This window comes from Bos mutus, chromosome 26 (genome assembly GCF_027580195.1).
Source record: "Bos mutus isolate GX-2022 chromosome 26, NWIPB_WYAK_1.1, whole genome shotgun sequence".
NCBI lineage: Eukaryota > Metazoa > Chordata > Mammalia > Artiodactyla > Bovidae > Bos > Bos mutus.
Window position 1 is genome coordinate 36160746 of NC_091642.1, and position 13277 is coordinate 36174022.

Here is a 13277-nt window from a genome sequence, read left to right on the forward strand (position 1 = left end):
TAAATCCAAAGTTAAAGCAAATCTAGGTCTACATACAAACTGAGGGATGCAAGATATTTTCCCCAACATGGCCATCCCCTCTCTTAAGTTCTGGCTCATAGTTATACAGAGGTAATAATGCATTTAAAAAAGGAAATAATAGGACTTCCCTGGTGGTCCAGTGGTTATCCTCCTGCCAGTGCAGGGGACATCAGTTCCATCCCTGGTCTGAGCAGATCCCACATGCTACCAGGCAACTAAGCCTGTGCTCTGCAACAAGAAGCTGCCACAGTAAGTCTGTGCATGGCAGCTAGAGAGTAGCCACAGCTAGAGAAAGCCAGCGTGCAGCAGTGAAGACCCAGCATGGCCAAAAATAATAAATAAATAAATATTTTTTAAAGAAAGAAATAACAGGAGGAAGAGCAGCAGCATGGTATTGCATGTTCCAGGCTTCTGAAACTTTTCCATCTAAGTGTCCCTCACAGCTAAGAAGTGTGAGCTTTGATCTCTAATTTCTGGACACAGAGTTTAAAGCCCTCATCAGAAATGGGAAGTTTAGTTTCTTTGAAGTTCAGCATCCCAACTTCAAAATTTGTCAGTTTTCCATTCTATTCCCTAATATATTTATGTTGATCTTAGTATCATTCTGGCATGTAACTCATTCAGCTGATGCTGTTTGAAAGCATATGCCTGACCATTCACAATTCCTAGCAGGGGTAGAGTGGGGAACAAGAGAGATAAGGCTGCATTCCTCATAGAGATGTGGTAGGGGATGATGGAGGGAAAAAAAAGGATGCTAACATGAGCTAGCATCATGCAAAACCGTTCCCAACCATGTGAGTTTTGTGTAGCTTCCTGCGCCTTCCCAGTTTGACACACTCGCCTGAGGGTTAGAACAGTGTTCTGTGTGGTTGTGCGAGTCTGAATGCATCCACTGGCTTCTCTTCATCTCCATTTCCTCAGCTCAGAAGTCACAGGACTAGGTCGCCAAGCAGTCATTGTTGGGCAGAGCAGAGCCCTGCGGGCCTTACCACGGCTGGAACTTTCTCCAGCAACTCCTTGCTTTATTTATTTATTTTTTTAAAGAAAGAGCAGTCTCCAGGCGTTTTTTGTTGTTTGACTAAGAAAACAAAACCAGGCGGAGAAGTCCCCGAGGAAAGTCATGCTTCAAGACTGTTTGCTGTGTAGCCCTTCATCTTCTAAGTACTTACTGTGTTTCATTTTAAAGATTTTAGACATTTATTTTATCACAAATGCAATCCAAGTGTGAATAAATAAATGTATTATCTTTTAAGAATGCACCCCCCCTCCCCTCCATGTTCCTTTAAACAGAAAAAGATTCTGAATGTTTCTTCATAGCCTATTTGGCTATAGTTGTCCCACCTACAGTTTTAAAAACAGACTGAACTTGATCTTCTGAAATCCTTCCTAGACCTACAGCTCATTCTGTTGAAGAAATCCTGAGAGAGAAGTCCTACTGGTATTGTCAGTAGTCTCCAAAAGGTGAGGATGATAAATGGGCTGATGGCAACTAGAAGGGGTTTTCAGCAAAAGGAGAATCCTTGGGAAACTGGGCAGAGGCAAATCTTATCAACAAGATACCAGTTCCTTTGATGAGAGCCAGGAGAATGCCACCCATTGAGGCTTACCCAGCATGGATTCTGACCCCTTTCTTGCTCTCAGGATGGCTTCTGTTAAGGCTTCACTCATGATGGAGTTCCAGGTGTCTTCTTTTGCTCTGACTTGAACTGTATTGCAGTCAGTCTCAGAAAACAGACCTCTTCAGACTGCAAAGTTACCTGCCAACTGCAGAACCCTGGTTTTAATAGCTATCAAATTCCCTCGTTGTCTGTGATTTACTCCTACCAGAGAATTGTGGAAACCTTTGATTACTTGAGAGATCCCACTATTTATGGTTCCCATCCTAAAGGCCCCCACCGCAGCCATCCATAATGCACCAGGGGCAGGGCTGGCATGCCTCCTGCTCCACCTGGACTCCGCTCCTTCTCGGTCAAGCCCTTGCTTTAATACTCTCCTCTGTTCCCACTCAGCAACAGACAGCTCCTGTAGAAATGATTTCTGGTGCCCCAGGAAACCTATTTGCTCCTGTGGGAGCTTGCTTTCTGTTTGCAGATGATCTGAGAATAAGGATGTCTGAACTTTAGACTTGGCTTCATATGATAAAAGTACAGTATAATCCACCTTACCCCCAAGTTTGTTATAATTTGGGACTTGGATTCCACCCAGCTCTCATTATAATAATTGCTCTTTATTAAATGCTCAAAATATGCCAAGTGCTATTAAATGCATCATTTCATTTAATCCTCAGGTGAACTTTATCAGACAGGTTAGCATAATAGCTGAAAGCAGGGCTCTGGAGGCAGACTGCCTGGATACTCTCCTGTCTGCCTTACTTAACAGCTGTGTGACTTCAGACAAGTTACTTAGCCTCCCTCTGAGCCTCGTTTTACACGTCTATAGAAAGGGATAATAATAGTACCCAACTGCTGTGAGAATGACTTGAGTTAATAACATGTAGAACACCAGAGAGCAAGTTCTTTTTTAAAAAGATGTGTGTATTATTACCCTCATTTTCCAGATGAGAAAATTGAAACTTAGAGATGTTAAACAACTTGCCAGAGTCACACTGGTGGGGAGGACAGAGGTATGATTAGAACCCAGTGCCATCAGAAGCTGAAGTCCATGGTCCAGATGATTACTCATCCAGAAGACTGAATTACCAGGATTGCTAGCTTCCAAGAAAACCTCATTAGAGAGGTTTCTTTCACTGTATATCCTGGCTTGGACCTTAAGGCTCTTACTATGGCAGCATTCCATGACTACATTCTATACTATGATGATGCTGTGTGTCTTGTCTCTCTAGCTTATGGTGTCTCTGCAGCATCTTAACTTTCCCAATAATGAGATTTAATGGGCCAAGAGGAATATATCAGATGAGCAAGAGAATGGAGGGAAAATAGTAGAGTGCCCAGACAAGCAGAGGATTCAGGAAGGGACTAAAATCAGATCTGTGTTATTTGTGGGTGTCTTTACATATTGCCTATGAACACCAGCTACTCCTTTCCTGAGGGTCCTAGCCAAGACCCCAGCTTTGGACAACAGAAGTAAGTTAGGAAGAAATCAGAGGTGTGGATGCTGGAGTGTGATAATGAGGTTATCTATAGAAGAGAAAATAGGCTGGCTTTAGTTAATAATATAAAAATTGCTTTTCTTTGCTTCTAAGCATTTTAATTTTTAATAGTACAAGTCCTCACGGGAGGAAGAATTAGGCAAAGGGTTTAATCATAAAACATTATTTACTTTACAAACAGTTGTATGGACACACCCACACACCCACGCACACACACACACACACACACGCACGCACACACACACGCACGCACACACACACAATTCTTGGCAACTACAATGTAACAGAGGCCAGTACTGGTTTTCTGAAGCAGCATTAGTTTCCCCTTCAGTGGTGCAAAAATAGGAAATCAAGAAGTTCCATTTTTACACAAATCCTGGTATATTTGTTTAACCTTTCTCCTTGCTCCATATGTACATTCTAAATTATAAAACTAGGTTTTGAAGTTCTATGCAGTATTTAATACAGGTTAAAATTTTTAACAGTATAAAAGGATACATTATGAAGAACAAAAACTTCTCTCTCTTCCCTCAATTGCACTTCTCAAAGGCAATCACCGTAAACAGTCTCTGTTTCTAATTCTTCTAGTGATCACCATTATACTCTTACACATTCTCAGTTCTCTGTTACTGATTTATTAACTTTAGATGATTTCCTTTATTCTGCTTTGGAAGATGAAAAATTTCAGTGTATTTTACCACCTCCTACTTTCCCTTGTTCCATCATATCTTTTCGATCAACTGCTCTCTGACCAAGTTGGCATCTGGCACGGTGGAGATATGTTTGACTTTAGGATAATAATGGCTGCCCTTTGTCAAGTCTTTGCTCTTGCCAGGCAGGCAATATGCTAACAATTTATATATGGTAATTTAGTTAATCCAGACCCACGCTACTCAAGAGGCAATACCCACCTTTCACAGATAAGTAAACTTAGGTTTTGGCTAGTTACGTTTCTTGCTCAGAGTTCTATAGTTATGACTGGTGGAGTTAGACTCAGCCTTGACTCTCTAACACTCAAGTCCACTTAACCATTACTGACCTAGAAAAACAAATGCTTTAAGGCTAGTCTAGTTCTGCCAAGGTGTATTCACCTTGTTCCTTTATTCTGCAAGTTATGTATGCATAAGTGTATGTGTGTGCATGCGCATGTTCATGAATATCCACATTTATAATGTAGAAATAAAATCTATGACAGATATTTAAAAGAGTTGGGGAGGGAAAAATAGATGGTCATAAGTTTCTTCATATAAAGTGAAAGTGAAGTTGCTCAGTCGTGTCTGGCTCTTAGCGACCCCATGGACTGCAGCCTACCAGGCTCCGCCATCCATGGGATTTTCCAGGCAAGAGTACTGGAGTGGGGTGCCATTGCCTTCTCCATTCTTCATATTGGGATACATTTATTATTATTTTGTGGGTGACAGTCAATTATCTTTTAAAGATAATAAAAGGAGGAAAAGATCTTTTATATATACTCAAATATTTACCATTTCTGACACCCTTCTTGCCTTTGTGAAGATCTTAGTTTCTTTATGGTATCATTTTCCTTTAGCCTGAGGAACTTTTAAAAAATATTTCTTCTGGAGAAGATTCTGGGAATAAGATAATGGAGTAGAAATATCCAGAACTCACCTCCTCTTGTGGGCACACCAAAATTACAACCACTTACAAGCAACTGTTGATGAGAAAGACTGGAATCTAATAGAAAAAGATTTTCTACAACTAAAGATACAAAGAAAGATATACCCACATGAATGCAGAGTTCCAGTGAATAGCAAGGAGAGATAAGAAATCCTTCTTAAGTGAACAGTGAAAAGAAATGGAGGAAAGCAATAGAATGGGAAAGACTAAAGATCTCTTCAAGAAAATTAAAGATACCAAGGGAAATTTTTCATGCAAAGATGGGCATGAAAAAGAACAGAAACCACAAAGACCCAACAGATGCAGAAGAGATTAAGAAGAGGTGACAAGAATACACAGAACTGTACAAAAAAGGTCTTAATGACCTGGAAAACCCAAATGGTGTGGTCTCTTACCTAGAGCCAGACATCCTGGAGTGTGAAGTCAACTGGGACTTAGGTAGCATTACTACAAACAAAGCAAGTGGAGGAGATGGAATTCCAGCTGAACTATTGCAAATCCTAAAAGATGATGCTGTTAAATTGCTGCACTCAATATGTCAGCAAATTTGGAAAACTCTGAAGTGGCCACAGGACTGGAAAAGGCCAGTCAGTTTTCAGTCCAATCTCAAAGAAAGGCAATGCTAAAGAATGTTCAAATTACCATACAGTTGCACTCATTTCACATGCTAGCAAGATTATGCTCAAAATCCTTCAAGCTAGGCTTCAGCAGTACGTGAACCAAGAACTTTCAGATGTACAAAACTGGGTTTGGAAAAGGCAGAGGAACCAGAGATCAAATTGCCAACATCTGTTGGATCATGGAAGGGAGTTTCAAAAAATATATGCTTCTGCTTCATTGACTTCACTAAAGCCTTTGACTGCGTGGATCACAATAAACTGTGGAAAATTCTTAAAGAGATAGGAATACCAGACCACCTTACCTGTCTCCTCAGAAACCTGTATGCAGGACAAGAAGCAACTGAACTAGACATGAAACAACTGACTTGTTCAAAATTGGAAAAAGAGTACATCGCTGACAATACAGCAGGTATTGTCACCCTGCTTATTTAACTTATATGCAGAGTATTATGTGAAATGCTGGGCTGAATGACTCACAAGCTGTAATCAAGATTGCTGGGAGAAATATCAACAACCTCAGATAGGGAGATGATACCACTTTAATGGCAGAAAACAAAGAGGAACTAAAGAGCCTCTTGTTGAAGGTGAAAGGGGAGAGTAAAAAAGCTGACTTAAAACTCAACGTTCAAAAAAAGAAGATCATGGCATCTGATCACAGCACTTCATGGCAAATAGATGGGGGGAAAGTGGAAATAGAGACAGATTTTCTTTTCTTGGGCTCCAAAATCACTGCAGATGGTGACTGCAGCCATGAAATTAAAAGACGCTTGCTCCTTGGGAAAAAAGCTATGACAAACCTAAACAGCATATTAAAAAGCAGAGATATCATTTTGTCCACAGAGGTCCATCTAGTCAAAGCTATGGTTTTCCCAGTAGTCATGTATGGATGTGAGAGTTGGCCCATAAAAGAAGGCGGAATGCTGAAGAATTCATGCTTTTGAACTGTGGTGTTGGAGAAGACTCTTGAGAGTCACTTGGACAGCAAGGAGATCAAACCAGTCAATCCTAAAGAAAATCAACCCTGAATATTCATTGGAAGAACTGATACTGAACCTGAAGCTCCAATACTTTGGCCACCTGATGTGAAGAGCTGACCCATTGGAAAAGACCCTGATGCTGGGAAAGATTGAGGGCAAGAGAAGAAGGGGGAGAAAGAGGATGAAATGGTTGGATGGCACGACCAACTCAATGGACATGAGTTTGAACAAACTCTGGGAGATAGTGAAGAACAGGGAAGCCTCGCATGCTGCAGTCCATGGGGTTGCAAAGAATTGGACATGACTTAGGGACTGAACAACTGAACGACAACAAAAGATATAAGGAAGGAACCACAATAAACTGATAGGAGGGGCAAAGTCATCATATAGTCATAAGACCCATAACCCAGGTTCAGTTCAGTTCAGGCGCTTAGTCGTGTCCGACTCTTTGCGACCCCATGAATTGCAGCACGCCAGGCCTCCCTGTCCATCACCAACTCCCGGAATTCACTCAGACTCACATCCATCGAGTCAGTGATGCCATCCAGCCATCTCATCCTCTGTCGTCCCCTTCTCCTCCTGCCCCCAATCCCTCCCAGCATCAGAGTCTTTTCCAATGAGTCAACTCTTCACATGAGGTGGCCAAAGTACTGGAGTTTCAGCTTTAGCATCATTCCTTCCAAGGAAATCCCAGGGCTGATCTCCTTCACAATGGACTGGTTGGATCTCCTTGCAGTCCAAGGGACTCTCAAGAGTCTTATCCAACACCACAGTTCAAAAGCATCAATTCTTTGGCACTCAGCCTTCTTCACAGCCCAACTCTCACATCCATACATGACCACAGGAAAAACCAAAGTCTTGACTAGACGAACCTTTGTTGGCAAAGTAATGTCTCTGCTTTTGAATATGCTATCTAGGTTGGTCATAACTTTCCTTCCAAGGAGTAAGCATCTTTTAATTTCATGGCTGCAGTCACCATCTGCAATGATCTTGGAGTCCAAAAAAATAAAATCTGACACTATTTCCACTGTTTCCCCATCTATTTCCCATGAAGTGATGGGATCAGATGCCATGATCTTCGTTTTCTGAATGTTGAGCTTTAAGCCAACTTTTTCACTCCCCACTTTCACTTTCATCAAGAGGCTTTTTAGTTCCTCTTCACTTTCTGCCATAAGGGTGGTGTCATCTGCATATCTGAGGTTATTGATATTTCTCCCGGCAATCTTGATTCCAGCTTGTGTTTCTTCCAGCCCAGCGTTTCTCATGATGTACTCTGCATAGAAGTTAAATGAGCAGGGTGACAATATACAGCCTTGATGTACTCCTTTTCCTATTTGGAACCAGTCTGTTGTTTCATGTCCAGTTCTAACTGTTGCTTCCTGACCTGCATACAAATTTCTTAAGAGGCAGATCAGCTGGTCTGGTATTCCCATCTCTTTCAGAATTTTCCACAGTTTCTTGTGATCCACACAGTCAAAGGCTTTGGCATAGTCAATAAAGCAGAAATAGATGCTTTTCTGGAACTCTCTTGCTTTTTCCATGATCCAGCGGATGTTGGCAATTTGATCTCTGGTTCCTCTGCCTTTTCTAAAACCAGCTTGAACATCAGGAAGTTCACAGTTCACATATTGCTGAAGCCTGGCTTGGAGAATTTTGAGCATTACTTTACTAGCGTGTGAGATGAGTGCAATTGTGCGGTTGTTTGAGCATTCTTTGGCATTGGCTTTCTTTGGGATTGGAATGAAATCTGACCTTTTCCAGTCCTGTGGCCACTGCTGAGTTTTCCAAATTTGCTGGCATATTGAGTGCAGCACTTTCACAGCATAGTCTTTCAGGATTTGAAATAGCTCAACTGGAATTCCATCACCTCCACTAGCTTTGTTTGTAGTGATGCTTTCTAAGGCCCAATTGACTTCACATTCCAGGATGTCCAGCTCTAGGTCAGTGATCACACCATCGTGATTATCTGGGTCGTGAAGATCTTTTTTGTACAGTTCTTCTGTGTATTCTTGCCATCTCTTCTTAATATCTTCTGCTTCTGTTAGGTCCATACCATTTCTGTCCTTTATTGAGCCCATCTTTGCATGAAATGTTCCCTTGGTATCTCTAATTTTCTTGAAGATATCTCTAGTCTTTCCCATTCTGTTGTTTTCCTATATTTCTTTGCATTGATCGCTGAAGAAGGCTTTCTTATCTCTTCTTCCTATTCTTTGGAACTCTGCATTCAGATGTTTATATCTTGCCTTTTCTCCTTTGCTTTTCGCTTCTCTTCTTTTCACAGCTATTTGTAAAGCCTCCCCAGACAGCCATTTTGCTTTTTTGCATTTCTTTTTCTTGGGGATAGTCTTGATCCCTGTCTCCTGTACAATGTCACGAACCTCATTCCATAGTTCATCAGGCTCTCTATCTATCAGATCTAGGCCCTTAAATCTATTTCTCACTTCCACTGTATAATCATACCTGAATGGTATTAGGTCATACCTGAATGGTCTGGTGGTTTTCCCTACTTTCTTCAATTTAAGTCTGAATTTGGCAATAAGGAGTTCATGATCTGAGCCACAGTCAGCTCCCGGTCTTGCTTTTGCTGACTGTATAGAGCTTCTCCATCTTTGGCTGAAAAGAATATAATCAATCTGATTTCGGTGTTGACCATCTGGTGATGTCCATGTGTAGAGTCTTCTCTTGTGTTGTTGGAAGAGGGTGTTTGCTATGACCAGTGCATTTTCTTGGCAAAACTCTATTAGTCTTTGCCCTACTTCATTCCGTACTCCAAGGCCAAATTTGCCTGTTACTCCAGGTGTTTCTTGACTTCCTACTTTTGCATTCCAGTCCCCTATAATGAAAAGGACACCTTTTGGGGGTGTTAGTTCTAAAAGGTCTTGTAGGTCTTCATAGAACCGTTCAACTTCAGCTTCTTCAGCGTTACTGGTTGGGGCATAGACTTGGATTACTGTGATATTGAATGGTTTGCCTTGGAAACAAACAGAGATCATTCTGTCATTTTTGAGATTGCATCCAAGTACTGCATTTCGGACTCTTTTGTTGACCATGATGGCTACTCCATTTCTTCTGAGGGATTCCTGCCCGCAGTAGTAGATATAATGGTCATCTGAGTTACATTCACCCATTCCAGTCCATTTTAGTTCGCTGATTCCTAGAATGTCAATGTTCACTCTTGCCATGTCTTGTTTGACCACTTCCAATTTGCCTTGATTCATGGACCTGATATTCCAGGTTCCTATGCAGCTATTCCAAATCCTGAAAGATGATGCTGTGAAAGTGCAGCACTCAATATGCCAGCAAATTTGGAAGACTCAGCAGTGGCCACAGGACTGGAAAAGGTCAGTTTTCATTCCAATCCCAAAGAAAGCCAATGCCAAAGAATGCTCAAACTACCGCACAATTGCACTCATCTCACACGCTAGTAAAGTAATGCTCAAAATTCTCCAAGCCAGGCTTCAGCAATATGTGAACTGTGAACTTCCTGATGTTCAAGCTGGTTTTAGAAAAGGCAGAGGAACCAGAGATCAAATTGCCAACATCCACTGGATCATGGAAAAAGCAAGAGAGTTCCAGAAAAGCGTCTATTTCTGCTTTACTGACTATGCCAAAGCCTTTGACTGTGTGGATCACAAGAAACTGGAAAATTCTGAAAGAGATGGGAATACCAGACCAGCTGATCTGCCTCTTAAGAAATTTGTATGCAGGTCAGGAAGCAACAGTTAGAACTGGACATGGAACAACAGACTGGTTCCAAATAGGAAAAGGAGTACATCAAGGCTGTATATTGTCACCCTGCTCATTTAACTTCTATGCAGAGTACATCATGAGAAACGCTGGGCTGGAAGAAACACGAGCTAGAATCAAGGTCGCAGGGAGAAATATCAATAACCTCAGATATGTAGATGACAACACCCTTATGGCAGAAAGTGAAGAGGAACTCAAAAGCCTCTTGATGAAAGTGAAAGTGGAGAGTGAAAAAGTTGGCTTAAAGCTCAACATTCAGAAAACGAAGATCATGGCATCTGGTCCCATCACTTCATGGGAAATAGATGGGGAAACAGTGGAAACAGTGTCAGACTTTATTTTTCTGGTTTCCAAGATCATTGCAGATGGTGACTGCAGCCATGAAATTAAAAGACGCTTACTCCTTGGAAGGAAAGTTATGACCAACCTAGATAGCATATTCAAAAGCAGAGACATTACTTTGCCAACAAAGGTTCGTCTAGTCAAGACTTTGGTTTTTCCTGTGGTCATGTATGGATGTGAGAGTTGGGCTGTGAAGAAGGCTGAGTGCCAAAGAATTGATGCTTTTGAACTGTGGTGTTGGATAAGACTCTTGAGAGTCTCTTGGACTGCAAGGAGATCCAACCAGTCCATTGTGAAGGAGATCAGCCCTGGGATTTCCTTGGAAGGAATGATGCTAAAGCTGAAACTCCAGTACTTTGGCCACCTCATGCGAAGAGTTGACTCACTGGAAAAGACTCTGATGCTGGGAGGGATTGGGGGCAGGAGGAGAAGGGGATGACAGAGGGTGAGATGGCTGGATGGCATCACTGACTCGATGGATGTGAGTCTGAGTGAACTCCGGGAGTTGGTGATGGACAGGGAGGCCTGGCGTGCTGCGATTCATGGGGTCGCAAAGAGTCGGACATGACTGAGCGACTGATCTGATCTGATCTAATCTGATGCAATATTGCTCTTTACAGCGTCGGACCTTGCTTCTATCACCAGTCACATCCACAGCTGGGTATTCTTTTTGCTTTGGCTCCATCCCTTCATTCTTTCTGGAGTTATTTCTCCGCTGATCTCCAGTAGGATATTGGGCACCTACTGTCCTGGGGAGTTCCTCTTTCAGCATCCTATCATTTTGCCTTTTCATACTGTTCATGAGGTTCTCAAGGTAAGAATACTGAAGTGGTTTGCCATTCCCTTATCCAGTGGACCACATTCTGTCAGACCTCTCCACCATGACCTGCCCATCTTGGGTTGCCCCATGGGCATGGCTTAGTTTCATTGAGTTAGACAAGGCTGTGGTCCTAATGTAATTAGATTGACTAGTTTTCTGTGATTATGGTTTCAGTGTGTCTGCCCTCTGATGCCCTCTTGCAATACCTACCATCTTACTTGGGTTTCTCTTACCTTGGACGTGGGGTATCTCTTCACGGCTGCTCCAGCAAAGCGCAGCCGCTGCTCCTTACCTTGGATAAGGGGTATCTCCTCACCGCCACCCTTCCTGACCTTCAACGTGGGATAGCTCCTCTAGGCCCTCCTGCGCCCGCGCAGCCACGGCTCCTTGGACGTGGGGTTGGTCCTCCCGGCCGCCGCCCCTGGCCTCAGGCATGGGGTTGGTCCTCCGAGCTGCGGCCCCTGACCTCGGGCATGGGGTAGCTCCTCCCGGCCGCCGCCCCTGACCTCGGGCATGGGGTAGCCTCTCCCGGCCGCCGCCCCTGACCTCCAATGCGGGGTAACTCCTCTAGTCGCCGCCCCTGACCTTGGACGCAGGGTAGCTCCTCTTGGCCGCCCCCCCTGACCTCAGATGCCAGGTAGCTTTTCTCGGCCGTTCCTGCGCCGTCCCAGCCTGGCACTCTCGGCCGCTGCCCCTGACCTCGGACGTGGGGTAACTCCTGTTGGCCGCCGCCCTTCGGGCATGGGGTCCTTCTGGTGGTCACCCACAAAGGGGAGGATAATTACAGCTACTTAGGGTCTCCTCAAGGATCAAGGGGTCTGAACCCCATATTAGGTTCCTCAGCCCAGGGGTCTTATACTGGCAGGAAAAGCCCTTAGAAGGTTTGGCTTTGAAGACCAGCTAGGCTCACTTTTGGGAGACTCAGAGTGCTGTGGGAAGTAGACTCCACTCTTAAAGGGGGCACACAAAATCTCACATGCTCCAATATCTTAGACAGAAGTAGTAATTTGAAAGGAGCTGGGTGAGACCCACCTGTTGATCTTGGAGAGTCTCCCAGAGAGGCAGGAGGCAGCTGGAGCTCCCCCTGGGGACACAGACACTGGTGTCAGCAATTCTTGAGAACCCATTCTACCCCTTGGACACTGGTGCTGATGGTAGCAAGAATAAAACTGCAAAAACCACAAATATGTGGAGGCCAAACAATATACTACTAAATAACTAATGGATCACTGAAGAAATTACAGATGAAATTTTAAAATATTTGGAGAAAATGAAAAGATAACAATCCAAAATCTGTGGGATGTTTTAAGAGGGAAGTTTGTAGTAATACAAGCCTACCTCAGGAAAAAGAAAATTCTTAAACAACCTAACTTTATACCTAAAGGAACTAGAAAAAGAAAACAAACAAAATTCAGTTAGTAGAAGGAAATAATTCATAAAGACCACAGCAGAAATAAGTGAAATAGAGATTAAAAGGCAATAAAAAATGTCAATAAAACTAAAAACCAAAACATGACACCAAACCAGACAAATATATAACCAAAAAAGAAAACTACAAGTCAGTGTTACTGATGAACATAGATGCAAAAATCCTCAACAAAATATTAGCAAATGGAATTCAAAAATACATTAAAAGGATTATTCACCGTAATCAAGTGGAATTTATCCCAAAGATTCCTGAATAGGTCAGTATGCCAGGATAGGTCAATATCTACTCTGTTAACAAATTGAAAAATAAAAATCATATGATCATGTTAATAAATACACAAAAAAATCTTTTGACAAAATTCGACATCCGTATATGATGTTGAATCAATGAAGTGGGTATACAGGAAACATACTTCAGCATAATGGAGATCATATATGATAAGCCCACCCTCTTTGACATAAATAATAGCACTATATCTTTGAATCTGTCTCCTAAGGCAAAATAAATGAAAGCAAAAATATGGAACCTAGTTAAACTTAAATCTTTTGCACAGCAAAGGAAACCATCATCAAAA

At 42.5% G+C, this 13277-nt stretch overlaps 1 pseudogene; it reads right to left on the reverse strand.

Annotated features, from left to right (window-relative positions):
* Window positions 1-1453: 1453 nt before the first annotated feature.
* On the reverse strand, window positions 1454-12401 carry LOC102270749 (mitochondrial import inner membrane translocase subunit Tim17-A pseudogene; annotated as a pseudogene).
* Window positions 12402-13277: the final 876 nt, after the last annotated feature.